The following is a 15,720-nucleotide window of genomic DNA, read 5'->3' as shown; positions in this document are numbered from 1 at the left end:
GTTAACACACAACGAGCAATCGGGTTGCCCAAGCAGACTCGTCGGAAGACTGAAGCAACCATCCTCATGCAGGTAGGAGCAGCCATTGTGAACACGTGCTTCTCCAGCGTGCATCCTCTGGCTTTTGTGGACCAGAATCAAGTCATCACTCAGACACCTTTAAATGCTGCACTTGAACTGCCTTTTCAAGCGTCGTGGACGTTGCCGGAGCAGCGCCACGATTCATCATGTTAAACTTCATTTGGTGGAAATATTACAAGGGGATAGGTTCTCTGTCTCCCAGGACGTGCCTGAGCGCCACGTGACTTTTCTGCCACCCCCTTTTATTTCTCTGTCGCCTGGACCCTTAGTACAGCATGCAGCTACATTTGGACCAGAGACCCCCATTCTGTGAAAAATTTAGATGGCTATAGCAGTAATCAGAAATACCAATAAAGTGTCACCGGCCCTCGCTGGTGATGTGGCATGGCAGGTGAGTGAGATATAAAAATGAATCATGAGGCGGGACATGATTGCTGCTCGGGTAACCGTTTCCAAATGTGAGTGCACCAGGCTGCATAAATGGTTTGGAAGATTCTCCGCCAGGCCCAGAGGCTTGCAGGGGACGGCGTCAACTCCTCGGGCCCCAGGATCCCAGGAAGCACAGTTGCCCAAGTGCTTGTAGCCCCTAAAACATTTATATCCGGGCACTGTCGGACAAGTGGCATCGGTTGACAGGAACAGCTTGGAGTAAAGTTGGTTTTAAGGAATAAGCAGCCAGCCCACTATGTTTACTACTGGAAGCTGTCTGCGGTGTAAAGAATGGTTACGTAAATGAGTGGCTACCATTCATCTCGGTTTGTTTCAGCACGACATCTTTAGCAGTTGCCAGGAGGGGGGCGGGGAAAGCCAAAGACTTGCTCCTAGCTCCTAACCTGAGTGTTAAAACTGATGTCCTGCCCATTAGGGCCTGTAAACTCATTAGCACATAGCAATTTATCCTCTTTTATTTCTTCTCAATTATCCTATCATCCATTGTATCTGGATCTGATTACCCTTTCCCAGAGTCAAACATTATCTTGTAAATCATTTGCTTTAAGCCCAAGCCTGCCATGGCACAGCCCGGATGGGCCCAGGCAGGTCATAAATCAATTAGCATTCAACTTGGACTGTCATCTCTCCTCTTTCCTTGGGCTTGGGACAAGGGACACCTGAAAACCGGGCTTCAGTGGCCTCCCAGTTCTGGGACAAAACGTTTTGGGACACAACGGACACGTTGGCTCTTCTTGGAGGGGTGCCGAGAGGAGGGAGAACCCAAGGGAGAGACCCAGCTCCGCAGGGTGTGCTCCTGGGAGGCCGCTGGCCTCACGCGTCTGTCCGAGGACGTCATCATTGGGAGCATCTCTTTTCCGGTGTGGACATCAGCGGTTCTGTCGAAGGAGCCAGTCACATTGCTGTGGCCGCAACACGGCGGCGGAGGGCAAAAGGGATACCGGGGTTCATGGTCCCTCGTCCTCGTTTATGTCGACTCTGCTGGACACACATCCGAGTTGGTCGGACAGAAGGGAGGAGAGCGAGGTGGTTTCTAAGTCCCTGCCCTTCCCCCATTTGCATCCTAAAGGGAGTCGCTGCTTCCTTTAACTGGCATGCCGGTCCACCTGCTGAGTTTATCTTCATGCCCTGAGTCTCGTTTTGTCTTCTCTGTATGGAGAATTTCCACCAGGTAGTGGCTCCACACTGCTCCCCAAGCAAGAGCTGGGGGTTCTTCCGTTAGAGAAAACAAAGCAAAATAAATACCTCGTGGGGTTCTCCACCCCCAGTGGCCTCTCTTGTGTGACACCTCATCCATCGTCTGGGCCATCGCTTAGTGGGGATCCTTGCCGTCCTTCTCAGGGATGTGGTGGCTGGAGGGACTGTCAGACGCGTGCCAGGGCCCCATCAGGGGAGGGGCTTCCAGCCCCGGAGAACAGCAGAAGGCCTGGAGCACTATGGGATTGGAGGGCCGTGAGGACCATTTGATGCTGGGTCTCGTGGCGACAGAAACGTCCGGATTCTGCATCTGTTCTCAGACGGCCTCCTGCACCAGTCCAAACCCCCCGCCCCCCACTGTTGACCCTCCAGTCTTCATACAGCAGGAGAACGGGTGTATCTTCCTCGTTTGACAGTTGGTTCATCACTAATACTGGCACCGTGGTTATGTTGGGCTGCTAACTGCAAGGTCGGCAGTTTGAAACCATCAGCAGCTCTGTGGGAGAAAGATGAGGCTTTCCCTCCGCATAAGGAGCAGTTCTACCCTGTCCTGTAGGGTCGCGGTGGGCCGGAGGAGCAGAATGGCCGTGAATTTGGAGAGGTTGGGGAATCTTGGCCAATCTTTCAGTGCACAGGAGTAGGGCGGGGGCAGGGCTCAACGGCAGCCATCTAGCTGTGTCTGTCCCCTCGTGGGAATGGTGGAATGATTCCCTCCTCCACTCAGCCGGGCTTCTTGATTGCCCATGTCACTAGATAGAATCATCCAGGGTAGGGATTGTGAAAATGCAGGTTCTGGAGTCGGAAGCTCTACAACCTTAACAAGTGCCCAGGTGATGCCTAGGCTGAAGGTCAATGGCGCCCGGTGTCTTCTTTTCTCTCGGCAAGAGTAGTGTCTCCCTGTGTTGCAGTTGTGACTGACCTATCCTGTGACCCCTGGGGATCCCACGCCTGCTGAAGGCAGGCCGTGACTGGCTGGTGGGTAGCAATGATAATTTGCCTTGGGTTGGGCATTAGGAGGTCTGGGATCTAAACCCACATCTGCTGCCCATGACTGCTGTCCTCCTGACCACTCCCACTGAACCGGGGCCTCTGTCCTGTGTGAAAAGGGGAGGAGCAGCACTTGAATTTAGGTGTTGCATGCAAAGCAAAAACAAGAGCAAGATGGAAAATGGCAAGGGGGGAAAGGGATGTTGGGGGAACCCCACGAGATCAAAGAACGTTCTGAGGTGTGTGTGGGGGGGGTGGGGAGGCGATTGTTTCTGTCCAAGCATGTGACTCTAGTATTTGCAGACCTACACATTTCAACAACAAAAACAACTCTACAAATCCAATTCTTTTTAAAATGTGAAATCATTTTCAAACACCGGTAAGCTAAAGAGGTTTATGCTTAAAATAGAGGAAACATACCTGAAATGAAATAGAACACCCTTGAAGGTCAGAAGTCTCTGGGGAGTGCATATGGTCAAGCACTTGATGACTAACCAGAAGCTTCGAGATGTGAACCTGTCCAGAGGAATGAACCTGTCCAGAGGAGCCTCGGGAGAAAGGGCTGGCGGTCTGCTATTTGAAGGTCTCAGCCTTGGAAACTCTAGGGCTCAGCTTTGCTGTGGGTGCATGGGGTAGATACATGAGTCAGCAGAGGCTTGATGGTGACTGGTTTGATTTGTTTGGGTCTGCAGGCCAGAGACACACAGACAGAGTATGGCCAGTCTTGAACTTTCTTCTAACCTTTGGAATTACATTCACAAACAGTAGCCAGGGCAAGTGAGTGGAAGCAACATGCGTGATGGAGAAACCCAACCCGCTGCAATGTTTTGTGGAGGTGACTGACTGGGGTGGCCTTGGGCATTCCAGGGGCTCAGACATAAGATGGGCAGAGGGGGGGGGCACCCGATACCAGCAGGTTGCATGGATATTCTCGAGATCTGTTTCCTACCCACAATACACTATGCCGGGAGTTGCCTAGCGTGCTTCTGGTGTTAGCTGTGATGCTATGAAATGATCCTTCACAAAAGTACCCAAGGCCTTTCAGGAGCGTGACAACTCCTCAGTCACAGGGTAAGAACCTTTACATTTTAACTTCTTTCAAGGCCCCTCTAATAAGAGCCTCTTGCTCAATTGTACAAGTTCTTTCTATTGACGGCATAGTCATGAATAGCCCTGATCAGAGAATAACATCCACCACCACCCCTGGGGGAGGACTCCCTATGAATGGGAAGGTGCAATTATTTTAGCCTGTGGAGACCAACATTCCTCCCGTGGGGTGTGCAGTTCTTTGTGTAACTTCATTTGGCGGCAGAAGCAGCTTCAAGGCCATCCGAGAGTATTGTGCGAACCACCCCTCCGTCACTTGTCCAGATTATGGCCATGCCTAGTCACCATTTCCTCATGTACAGTTTGTTTCTCTGGAGTTCTCTGGAGCTGACTCCCCAAGGAGGCTTGGTCTGTTTGACATTCCATTTTGCTCCCCACCTTTCAGTGTCTAATTGTTGCATGGACTTTATGGAGATGTGTCAGGTACTGGATTTTATGTCCTGGAAAAGATGTAGTAAGTCACCCTCGCTCAGACAGGATGACACCGCATAGACGTGGCTGGTTGTAAGTGGAGACAAATGGTTGAGGCTTCGATGGGAGAGAACCGGGGTGACCAGGAAGCATGAAATATTTATAAAGCAGCCAATCTTTGGTATTCATTGGGGAGTGTTTCTGCATGAGGCATGTCAGGCTTTGTAATTAGTTATGGGACGTACTATTATTTGAGTTTTTGCCATGCTATTTTCTGTCTAGGAAGGACCATTATTTTAAATGTGTAATAAGATGAAAGAAATATTGTTTGGGAAAGTGGTAGCTTTTCGCTTTTTGAACTTTTGAATAATAATTTATGTTACAGACGCAGTCTAGTAGCAACTTTGGAGGCTTTTTTCCTTTTTAATTGTCGTACTTTCAGGGAACATGCTCTACACTAAAATATAATTTAAAAAACTGTGAACTCCAGTGTTATAGCTGGACTCTCTGAATGAAGGCTTCTCCTCTTCTCTCTGTCAGAGGCTCTTTCCCCAGGAGGAGGGACAGAAGCGAAAATGAAAACACACACAAAGCAAAGCCGCTGCCCTTTGACTTTCGGGCAGAAATGGACTTGCTCTGGTTTGTGGCATTTTCCCAATATAATTAAGGAGGGATTCCTTTTCTGAGAGAAAGTTGTGACGTTTCTATGAACTCTTGATGGGAAGGAGAGAGAGGGAGAAAGGGGGAGAGGGAGAGAGAGAGAGAGAATCTTCCAACCTGAGTAGAAGTTCCCAGCAAAACCATTAGGGATTTCAATCATGAGGCAACCCTCCAGACTCTTATAAAGGTTATTTGTGGAACAATTTCTCTCTAACACTGTATGACAAATGACTCGCTTGGCACAGTAAACGATGCGCAAGCTCTTTAATTAGAATCCAGCCCTCGATAGCTTTAAGACCTTCTAACATTTCTTCGTTACTAGTATCCCTCCTAAGCCTTTCCAAGGAGAGGTGAACTGGTTGGCAGGGCTGAAAGGGGAGGCGGCTTGGGGGGAACAAGGGACTGCATGTGGGGCTGGGACTATCCAGAAGTCCCACAAAGAGAGGCAGGCTCTGACCCCAACAAGTTTTGATTGCAAAGGCGACTCTGATAACAGACTTTTTTTATTATCCATTGCTTTTAGCCTTATTTACCATCAGGCTCTCTTGCCACAAGCATGCTTTTTAGTTCTGACAGGCCTGAATTATGGCCATTGTGGGATCCTATCTCATTAACTGAAATGGGAGAATAAAACATCAAACAATCATAAAAATAATTTGGCACTGTGAAACCACTTAGGAGCAGCTGTCAAACAGGTTGGAAGATAAACTTCTAAATAAAAAGAAGAGAGAGTGCGGCAGTGTCCTGCCGCACACCTCCTCGCATTATAGACTCCTTAATAATATGAAGTGCCCGTGCTTATGCAGAACAGGCCAGCCACTCCATATATGATATTGATTATGCCTTAACCCCAATTTAGTAAAGACCTCCTCCTCCTTTTTTCTAATCAGATATTGCAGAGGCAGTTTTCTGAAAGAGAAAGGCAAAAAAAAAAACACAAAACAAAAACCCATGTCCCTGATACCCAGCCATATTTTATCTGGGAAGGCTGTGGCGGGAGATAGGGCTTTGTCTTGCCTGTCATTGTGGCCGGGAGCCCAGTTGTAGGACAGCAAGGCCCCTCTGGGGCTCTTCTCTAGCAGTTTCCATCCAGCGATTCAAAAACATGCATCTTTATCAAGCTGCTGTTGTCAGACAACATTAGATAATTAATAGGCCATTTGTCAGCCTGCACAAAACATGCTAAAATCCCAAACACAATCAGGATAAATATAGTTGCCTGCTCTCTGAAGGCTTTTTGTTCTGTCATGTGGCCATTGCAGGCAGATATTTGCTATTAAACGAGACTCATTATTAATCACATCTACTGTTAATTAATTAACCGCCTCTGTGTATTGAGGGCTCTCTGTGACTTTCAATTGTTTTAAGAAGCTAATTGATAACTTCGCGATTTACGTCTATGTTACTACTTCACATTCCATTCATGTCAGGATTTCGCTCAGTGACATACGTTTTATTTGCATTTGGGACCCTTCCCTTAAGAAGCCGGCAGTTAAGAGTCTGTATGCAAGGGTCAATTATGCCAGAAATGATAGGACAATGAATGCTGTGGAAATCCAGGCACCTTCCTTCTTGCCTTTCCTTTCCCCAAAAACCCAGCTGATTGAAAAAAGGAAATCTCGTGTTGTACATTGTTTTTTTGAACTGTTTCAAAAATAGAAGTATTCCAATTCCATTTTTAATAGATGGTGAAAACAAAAAGGATATTAAGACTTAGCCTAGCCAATAGGTATTTTGGCATCTACTCACTAATTCCATCCATTCATTTAACAGATAGATGGCAAGTATGTATCATCAGTCACCGGTCATTTCAGGGACTGTGGGAAACTGGTTGGCAGGCAAATACAGCAGCGAATTGTAGTTGTTTTAAGCTGCTGGCTCTTAGAAGGCACAGGCTTGACATTAGATGTCTCTTTCCCATCTAGCACTGTGTTCCCCTCATAGTCTTTGAGGAAAATGTCCCCTTCATAGTCCTTGAGTGGAGTCAACAAGTTCAAGTGCACTGTCAATATCCTCTAAGTTGTGATCCACTCACAAGGAAGATATGGGATGTGGTCAAGAGAAAGCATACTGGTAGTAGCACCAGTGCAGCTTCCATCTGTGTAGCTCGTGTCACTTTGCTAATGGCTTTCTCCCATATTTGTTGCTTCAGTTGTTAGTTGTTCTCGAATAGGCTACCAACTCATGGTGACCTCTACTCCATCCTCCTGGTCCCACATAATTCCTACCCTTGGTTGCCAATCAGATCATTGTGCCCCCATAGGATTTTCAGTGGCTGATTTTCAGGAGTAGATTGCTCAGTCTTTCTTCCTCGTCCTTTTGAGTCTAGAAGTGCTGCTGAGCCATCACAGTAACACCTAGTAACACCCAAACTTTCATGGCCGTGTGGGTGGTAGATGTGCAAGGAGGTGCACTGGCTGGGAATCGAACTTAGATCTCCTGCATGGGATTCGAGAACCTACCACGGAACCCCAATGCCCCTGGATGCATATGTTAGCTTACTGAATTGTTTAAAACCTTGACATTACTCCTGTTTTATAAATGAGGTCAAGGCCCATGTTTCCTAAGTGAGTTCAAGTTCCATGTCTAGAGTTCACCCCTGTATGATACAGCTTCCTAAAGCATCTAACATGAGGAGTTGTTCCGACTGGAAGTCTTCATCTGTTTAAAGATTTTGTTACTGATGACTGTTATTTGGCAAGGGCACCTTGAAGGATCCCATATGTAAAAAACCATTACAAGATATTTTAGTATTTTGAGAAGAGGAATTGGAAACGTCATCACATATGTAGGAAAACAGGTAGAAGGGGGCTGGAGGGAAATAGTCCCTCATTTACGTGCTTCAAAATTATCCATCAGGGAGGGCCTCAGCCTCAGCCTAAGGTAAGCCATGTCTATTGTAGACATGCCTCTGTGGCCGTCCATTGTGGCACACAGATTGTAGTTGATGGCAGTAGCGTTGTTCCTTGAAACCTAGAATGTGAGGCACCTTGCAGAGGAAGCACGAGGAAAGGACAGGGGACCCTGCCAGAGATCGGGGATTGATGGAGGCGTGCTGGGGATGTCGTGTTCAACCAGCAAGCAAGCAAACATACAGCCAACGAAGGAGCCCAAAGTCAAACTAAAGTTTTCTACCAACTTTTCTGGCTTTCTATAACCCCTGGCACCCCATGCAGAGCTAAGAGGTTGAGTATTTTTATAATGTGTGCTCCTGTTTATTTTTTATAAATAGAGTTTCTGATATTTGTATCCAGGGGAGCCTTTTAGGGTTTCTGTTTAATTTGGGAGGGTGGAAGGAGATGTCGTGCTGTTGATGTTAACTTGGTTCCACATTTCAGTTCCCCCACCCCCACCCTGACCCTGCCCTCACCACTTCCACTCCGAGACCCCAAAGGGGACAGATATGTGTGTGTCTGCCTGTGTGAAGTGAAGCATTTTTCTGTTTAACTCTATGCGGCACGAAAAGCTCACGCACACATGCCCAGAACAACTGAAAGGCTTACATGGTTTTATCCCCGTGTAAGTGCTGCTGTTGAATTATACGCTGGGTGGAGAAATATGACTGGCTTGAAAAATGTCCTTCAGCTAACAAAGATCTAGGTTGGAATTTGACTTAAACCACTGTGAGTGATATTCCAGAGGCTTTTATTGTTGGAAATAATATTGAATGGAAAACGGTTAGGCTAAGTGGAAATATTTTATTTCGTGGGTTGCAGTTCTCGAGATTAAAGTTACATGGCGTTTGCATTCCGTTCCCATTCCAAGCTCTGGAAGGCCCTTCCTTCTGATACACAGTCGGGGCCTCATTTGTCGTCAGAGCCCCTGACACAGAGCCTTCGGGGGAGGCAAGCTCACTGGCACGCGTGCGTGCGTGCCCGGAGCGGTGGGGAGATTGGTCACATTGATTCAAGCCATTATCAGGAGCCGCGAGTTTTCCACACTCTCTCGGACGGAGCACAGGAAGGCTCCCTTCAAGCGAGCACCAACTGTCTGCTCTGGCCTGCTTTCTTTTTGGTCATCGTCGTTGTCGTTGTCGTCGTCGTCGTCATCATCATCATCATCATCATCATCATCATCATCATCATCATCTTTTCCCCGTTTTGCCCTGCAGCTGTGAGCTGCTGCTGTCTGGCGGGGAGGAAAGGGTCTCTCCCAGGGATGTTAATTTCAAGGCTGAGTAGCTTCCCGTCACCAGGCCTTGCTGGAAGCATCCCTGAGATCTGCCCGAAGGCAGCGGGACCCCTTTGTCTTACCTGGGAGGAACTTTCGGAAGCTGTTCAAACGAGCACCTCGGTGCCCTTAGGTTGGCACTACTTCTTTGGCCATGCGTGTGTCTTGGCTTCTTCCCGGGCGCAGGTGCTTTGAACATTCCATTGTTCACTTCCCGTCCCCATCTCCCAAGCAGAGGTTCGTGCCCATGTTTGGAGCCCGGCACATCGCCTCGTGACTCCACCATCAAGGTGTACGACGGAGAAGAGCAGTTTGGAGACCGCACCAATGCGAGCGGGGCAGACTGGTGATGCGCTCGGCACAGCGAGGGGCTGCGCTCGTCCACATTGTGCGCTGTGAGCCCGGCTTAGACGTAACACGAGCACGGTGATCGACATGTTGCGGAAAGAATCAGACAAGAGCTGGGTGTAGCGATCATCTCGCCACCGTGTTCTTCAAGAGCAAGAGGAGCGTTGGGGGGACTCTGCTCCCCAAGTTGACACCTGCTCTGGCCTCCAACTGCTCCCCCACCGCCCCCCCAATCAGGACTCTCAGGATTTCACCGCGGGTCATTTGCTTTCCCTTGCACCTCGCTGGGAGTGTCTCAGCCTATATGTATTTGCACGCTGCCTGGGACGCACCTGCGTGTTGTCGGGTAATGAGATAATTCAACAAGGCTTGAATTCCCACCCCCACCCCCCAAAATAATATTAAGCGGTTTCAAAACAAGAAGTAATGCTGAGAGAAAATTTGTATTAGCTTGATTGATTATCTTATTTTAATCCATATTAAAGCTTTAAGTCTCTAGGCGTGGCTCTTTACTTCTAACACCTCATAAATTACAGCTATAATGAAGCAGTCATTTATCCTGAGCTGATGATAAATGGCTTGCCCTAGGAGGAACTAAAGAATAGGCAAGTAGATCATTTTCATATTTGGTGAAAACAATATTAAGTACCCAGACCTCAGTGATTGCCCTAATAAATGAATAATCTGAGGTGAGGGGCTTGGCAGTCAGTGTAAAAAATAACCTGAGCTTTCTCTGTCATTTGTCAGGCTTTGCTATGACAGCATGCATTATGGGTAAATGAGCAATCAGCAAGACCTATGTTATGGCTGGGATGTTTTGGAGAAATTTATCATATGCATTGCTTGGTACCTTAAGACCTTAAAGCTTAATGGCTATAGTGCATGACTGCAAGTGAGCACAGTTCCTATTTACCACGGTATGCTTCACTTGTGTTCCATCTCTCACCTTAAGGAAAGAAAAGACCTTTCCCGAACAAGCTTCATTCGGCTTTGGTTTTAAAACTTTAAAGCCCGATGCAGCTGATGCTCTGTCTCTGTGTTGACAGGCACTATTCCTTAAGGACCTGGATTTTGGAGCTCTGAATTCAAATAAAACCTTAGTGTTTGGGCATGCTGGACACCTGGCTCCCAGTGTCCCTGGGGACCAGTTGGGCTGTAGACTCTGGACTTGCTTCCTGATCATCCTCTGAAATATGCACTAGCATGCGGGAGTTCCATAGCACCCCTGGGGTGTCGGAGGTGGTGAAGAGCTGGGCCACTAATGAAAGGTTGCCAATTTGAATCCACCCTAAGGGACGTTGGAAGAAAGGCCTGGCAATCCTCCCCCTCCCCTTTTCGTGTTGTTGTGTCAATTCTGACTCATAGTGACCCTTTATGAGGAAGCGTCCAAAAAAGCGGGTGGATTTCTGAGACGGTAACTGCTTATAGGAGCAGAAAACCGTGTGTTTCTCCGGAGGAGAAAGGCTGGTGGTCTCCAAGGACTGCCCTTGCTCCGACATAGATTGTGTTGTGTAACCGTCTCTTTAAATGCTCTGTTTCCAACTATGAGCTTCAGGAGGACAGGGAGACTATTAAAATATCTTTTTTATTTCCGGAATTTAACGGTTCCTGGAACATAGTAGGTGCTTTATAGACATGGGACCAACCAGAGAGAGCTTCTGCCTTCCTTTGAACACCTCGAATTCGAAGTCAAAGGAACTCTCAGAGGGGAAGAGTGGGTGACCTTCATGTGATTTCCCCCTTCACATGTCTCCACCCTTTGAACAATGTACCTATCCTCTTCCCCCAATTAATCAAGAGATCATGGACTGCCCGGTTTGGCTGGTCCTCTTCGGTGAATTGAAAAAGTGGATGAGTTTCCTAGGAAGGCAACATGGCGGGTAGAAGGTGGAGATGGATGGGAGGACTCTGGCTCCTGGGTGGCAGAGGAACCTGGGAATTAGTAGCATCTGGGAGGGCTCGAAGGAGCCCTGGTGGTATAGTGGTAACCAGTTGCGCAGCGCTCCTCTCAGCCTGCAGTTCAAAACCACCACCAACTCCTGCGGAGAAATACGGGGCCTTTTACTTCCGGGAAGAGTTACCATCTCAGAAACTCACGGGGGCAGTTGTGCTTTATCCTAGAGGGTCGCTTTGAGCTCGGAGTCGGCGTCCACTGACCACAGTGAGTTTGTTTTTCTATTTGGTGCGGGCTCTGTGTGGTCATAGGCCAAGGAACTGGAAATTTCTCCCCTGATAGGTAGGGGGGAGAGTCCTCCCAGAGATTGGAATTTCTAGGTAGAATGAGGGGGTTGGATTCCAATTTTTGACTTAAAAATACTCTTTCATAACATGAAAAAAATCACCGACTTTTAAATATTTATTGACTGACAAAATCATACTAAAAAAAAACAACCCTGGGAATTCAATAGCTCTTTTAATTAATGTTGAATGCAGTGAACCACAACAGCAATGTGCAGTAAGGATCTAAAGCCTGGAGCACCTGCTGATGGAGTATTGATGGGGATCTGGGGAATGGCACCGTGTGGTGGCTGAGAACATGGGTTTGGGAATCAGTGAGATTTGGACTCAACCCCAGGTGTGTCCCTTACTCTTCACTTTCTCAGCTGCGAAATTCAGCTAGCAGTGGGGGGTAGGGGTTGGGGCAGGTGTAGGATTTAAGATACCGAAGGCAAAGATAAAGCACAATATCCCACACTAGTACCGCTCAATAAACTGTCAGGACCGTGAGGTGGGTTTGGTAGGAACGACATGAGAACCTGTGACATGAACTCGAAACAAGGGGGACTGTACGGGAAGACCAGCATCTCGTGTCATCAATGTGGGGATACAGGTCAGAAGAGCTTGCTGGGATGTGTCCTGGGGGATGTGCGGGGGCAGAATGGATTGTGCTTCAGAGCATCTGGGAAAAGCTTAAAGGTATCTTTCTTTCTTTTTAAAAATGTGTGACAAATCACATAATTAAGTACTATGCATATATTCAAATAGTGTGGAAATAGTTGACATGGAAAAATGCTTCCCATTTAAATTCAAAGGAGGACTTAAACAGTGACTACAAAGCAGGATGTTCAAGATGAACAGGTTTTAAACAATATAGAGTGAGAAGGTACGAGAATGTATAACAAAATGTGTTTATCTGCATTTTGTAAAACGTGTATCTAGTACCTGTGCATTTTGTGTATTTTAAAAGATGGTAACAGAATTTGAGTTCAGGAGGGAAAAACATACCCTTAGGAAACCTGAGATCTTGAACTGAATTTTGTTGGTCACCCTTTCAGAAATTTAAAATGCGCTTACTCGAAGCCATCAAAGTTCATCATTTTGTTGGGAACAATTTTTGTTTGAGAATCAAATGGCCATGTAATTCAGGAAGCGAACAGGCAAGTGACAAAATAGCTACCATCTTGGCCCCACTGGCCATGACAGTAAAGTAAGTAAAGCCACAGTTAATGAAAAACACCTTTATTTTCATCACCACATAGCAAACTGTTTACTCTATTTCCCTCCCAAGATAATCACGATCACCTTACACAAAAATTGGCATTTACAACGCATCTTCAAAGCAGTTTCCTTTAACGGGAAACTTAGCATCCTAGAGTCTTAAGATTAAAGGGGTTTTTTTGGTTTTGTTTTAAACCCCAAACCAAACAGAAGCAGGCCCGAGTCAAGAAAATCCACTCAGACTTCAGGTCCTTCTCCTCCAGGAGCCAGCAACATTACATCATTTCCATTTAGCAAAATCTGATCTAACTTAGGCATCCTTCTTCCTTCTGGTGTGCTTTCAAATTCAGCGACATCTTCCAATATCATATAAAGTCATCGAAACCTAGCAGCGTGCCAACAACTTCCCGATCACGCTTCATCACCACGTGCCGTCTTGATCCTGTCCACTCCTTCGTGTGCTCTAGAGGCAGCTGCCGCGATGGCTTGGTACATCGTAAGCCACCCTGGCTACGCCGGAAGTGGGCTCCCTAATGCTTCTTTCTTGATGGGAAACCTCAGAGCCCTTTGAGGTGAGGGTGGCCTGATTAACATGATGCTTCAGTTGTGTCAGAAGGATTTGCAAACAGACTGGAAAAGAGAGCCTGAGTCAAGGAAGAAGTTAAAGATCGTTCCAAAGTTCTCAGCTATCAGCACCAAGGGTCCGGAGATGCAGTTTGTGGAAAGTTGAAAAAAGAATGCATTTGGGAAGGGAAAGTTGGAGATAACACAAATTTCTCTGCTTGGTGGGATTTATGAATGTCGAGAGCTCTGAGGCTGACGGTAAGAAAGGCAAGGCCGGGGCTGCAATGGAGGGTGGACAGTTTTCTTGTCTTTAGAGAAAGCTGAATTCATATGGGCAGCTGGACATCATCACTCTGCCCCCCAAAGAAAGCTTGCTGAGGGAAAATTAAGTCTTGAGCCCTATGGGAGGGGTATGTGTGTGTGTGTGTGTGTAGCATTGAGGGTAGGACCTCAGAAGGCCCAACATTGTAAGAAAGGAAGCAGTGGGAAGGGGTGAAAGTTAATTTTCTTTCCGGCAACTCTCCAGAGGCCTGATCAAAACAGAGGAATCGGGAATAGGTTAAAAGCCTATGCCTATGGGCTCTTTGGGCCGGGGGATCCGTCAGCAATGGCAGAGCTGGACTTTTGGTGGAAGCGGGAGATCAGAAGTCAGATACTAGGTCTGGGCTGACAGGAGAGGTGTTCTGCCTTGTTTGTTTGTTTCTGGGACATAATGCCGTGCTTGCCTCCAAAGGTGGAGTGCAGATCTAGTGTATGGTTGTCATTCTTACGTCGAAGGGGAGGCTGGAGGTGAACTTCCTCCCCCCTTTCCTTCCCTGCACAATACAGTTTGCTCATCAATGTTTGCCAACTGACCGAGGGACATCAAGTGACCTAACTTGAGGGGCCTGCTTGAGCATGAGTGGAGGGCTGGGTGGTAGCCGTTTGGAAGAGAATGGAGGAGCTGGCGGTTCAAACCCCCCCAGAGGTGCCTCGGGAGAAAGAAGTAGCGATCTGCTTCCGACACACAGCCATTGGAAACTCACTGGAGACAGCTCCCCTCCGACACACCCGGGTCACCAGGAGTGGAAATCCAACATGACTGGTCCCATAAACTGGCACCGAGTGGTTTTACTTGGGACATGAAGATGCTACTTTGCTGGGCAATTCTTTGTCCGGGGTTAGAAACTGTGAGTGGAAGAGTGAATGCCTCCCTGAGGTTGGCTGTTCCCAGGTTGTGGCCCCTTGTGTGCAGGAATAGAAGAGGGACGGACCCCCAAAGGGACCTTTAGGCCTTTGTGTGCTGTATTCTCACGTTTAGGAGACTCTTATTTATTTGGCTGGACTGATTTTCTTCTCTCGCTAAATGTCAGTGGTTAATTCATCGACAGTTCTCAAAAGCATTCTCTCCTGTCACGCAAGAAATGAGGTTAGTATTCCCACCTAGTTGAGAGGCTTACTGAAGCCCTATTGATGTGTACGTTCTGGTACTCAGACTCATTGCCATCGAGTCCATGCTGATGCGCTGTGCCCCTGTAGAACTGCCCCTGCGAGTTTCCGAGTTTGGAACTCTTTCTGGGAGTAGAAAGCCCTTGTCATCCGCGGAGCAGCTGGTGGTCTCAGAGCTGCTGACCTTGGAGTTAGCAGCTCAAGGTGTAACCACTACCTCCGACAGCCTTGGGGCTTCCTAGCAAACAAAAGTGGAGGATTAGATTCACTGATTCCTACTTTCATGGTTTATGGAAGTTTTTCTGGAGGAAATATCACTGGATCGAAGAATCTTAAAAGCTTCACTTGATTTCACCTGATTTCTCCGTCGGCCCAAACCTTATTTCTGGCAGGTAATGGGTGTTCCAACCCCACTGGAACAGTTAAAGTAGATGTCTCTGCATGTCAGTATAATAAGTGTTATCTGCATAATATAGTATCTCAAGTTTTCAATAGATACTTAAAGTGAATGCTGCCTGCTGTCCTACTTTTCAGAGAGACCGGATTTGAGGGTTGGTGAGATGGGCATGTTCGCTCTCATGTACAAAGGGGAAGTCATAATACAAAAAGTATCAGTACGGTTCTAGTTCATACATGCACAGGTTTCTTTCAAACAAAACTTACTTAGACGCGTATCTGCAATTGGTGTGTGGCTGTAGACAAGTTCTCTCAGCAATGCATTCTTCTTCGTTTCCTTAGGGTGTCTTCCAAGTAAAGACCCATTCCAAACTGTCCTTCAAGGGGATCAGGTGGGCCAGTGACCGTCAAGAAGTCAGCTCGGAAGGTCATGGCAACTGTTTGGGGGGACTCCAGAGGGGTGATCGTGACACAGGATAATTC

At 47.4% G+C, this 15,720-nt stretch overlaps 1 pseudogene; it reads right to left on the bottom strand.

Moving 5' to 3' along the window:
* Positions 1-13,086: 13,086 nt before the first annotated feature.
* The window catches only part of LOC101651765, a 25,245-nt pseudogene continuing 22,611 nt past the window's right edge, over positions 13,087-15,720 (bottom strand).

Source organism: Echinops telfairi, unplaced genomic scaffold, assembly GCF_000313985.2.
Source record: "Echinops telfairi isolate 266 unplaced genomic scaffold, ASM31398v2 ScPeMD7_7420;HRSCAF=8458, whole genome shotgun sequence".
NCBI lineage: Eukaryota > Metazoa > Chordata > Mammalia > Afrosoricida > Tenrecidae > Echinops > Echinops telfairi.
Note: the sequence above shows the minus strand (reverse complement) of the source record. Positions and strands in the feature narration are given on the sequence as shown.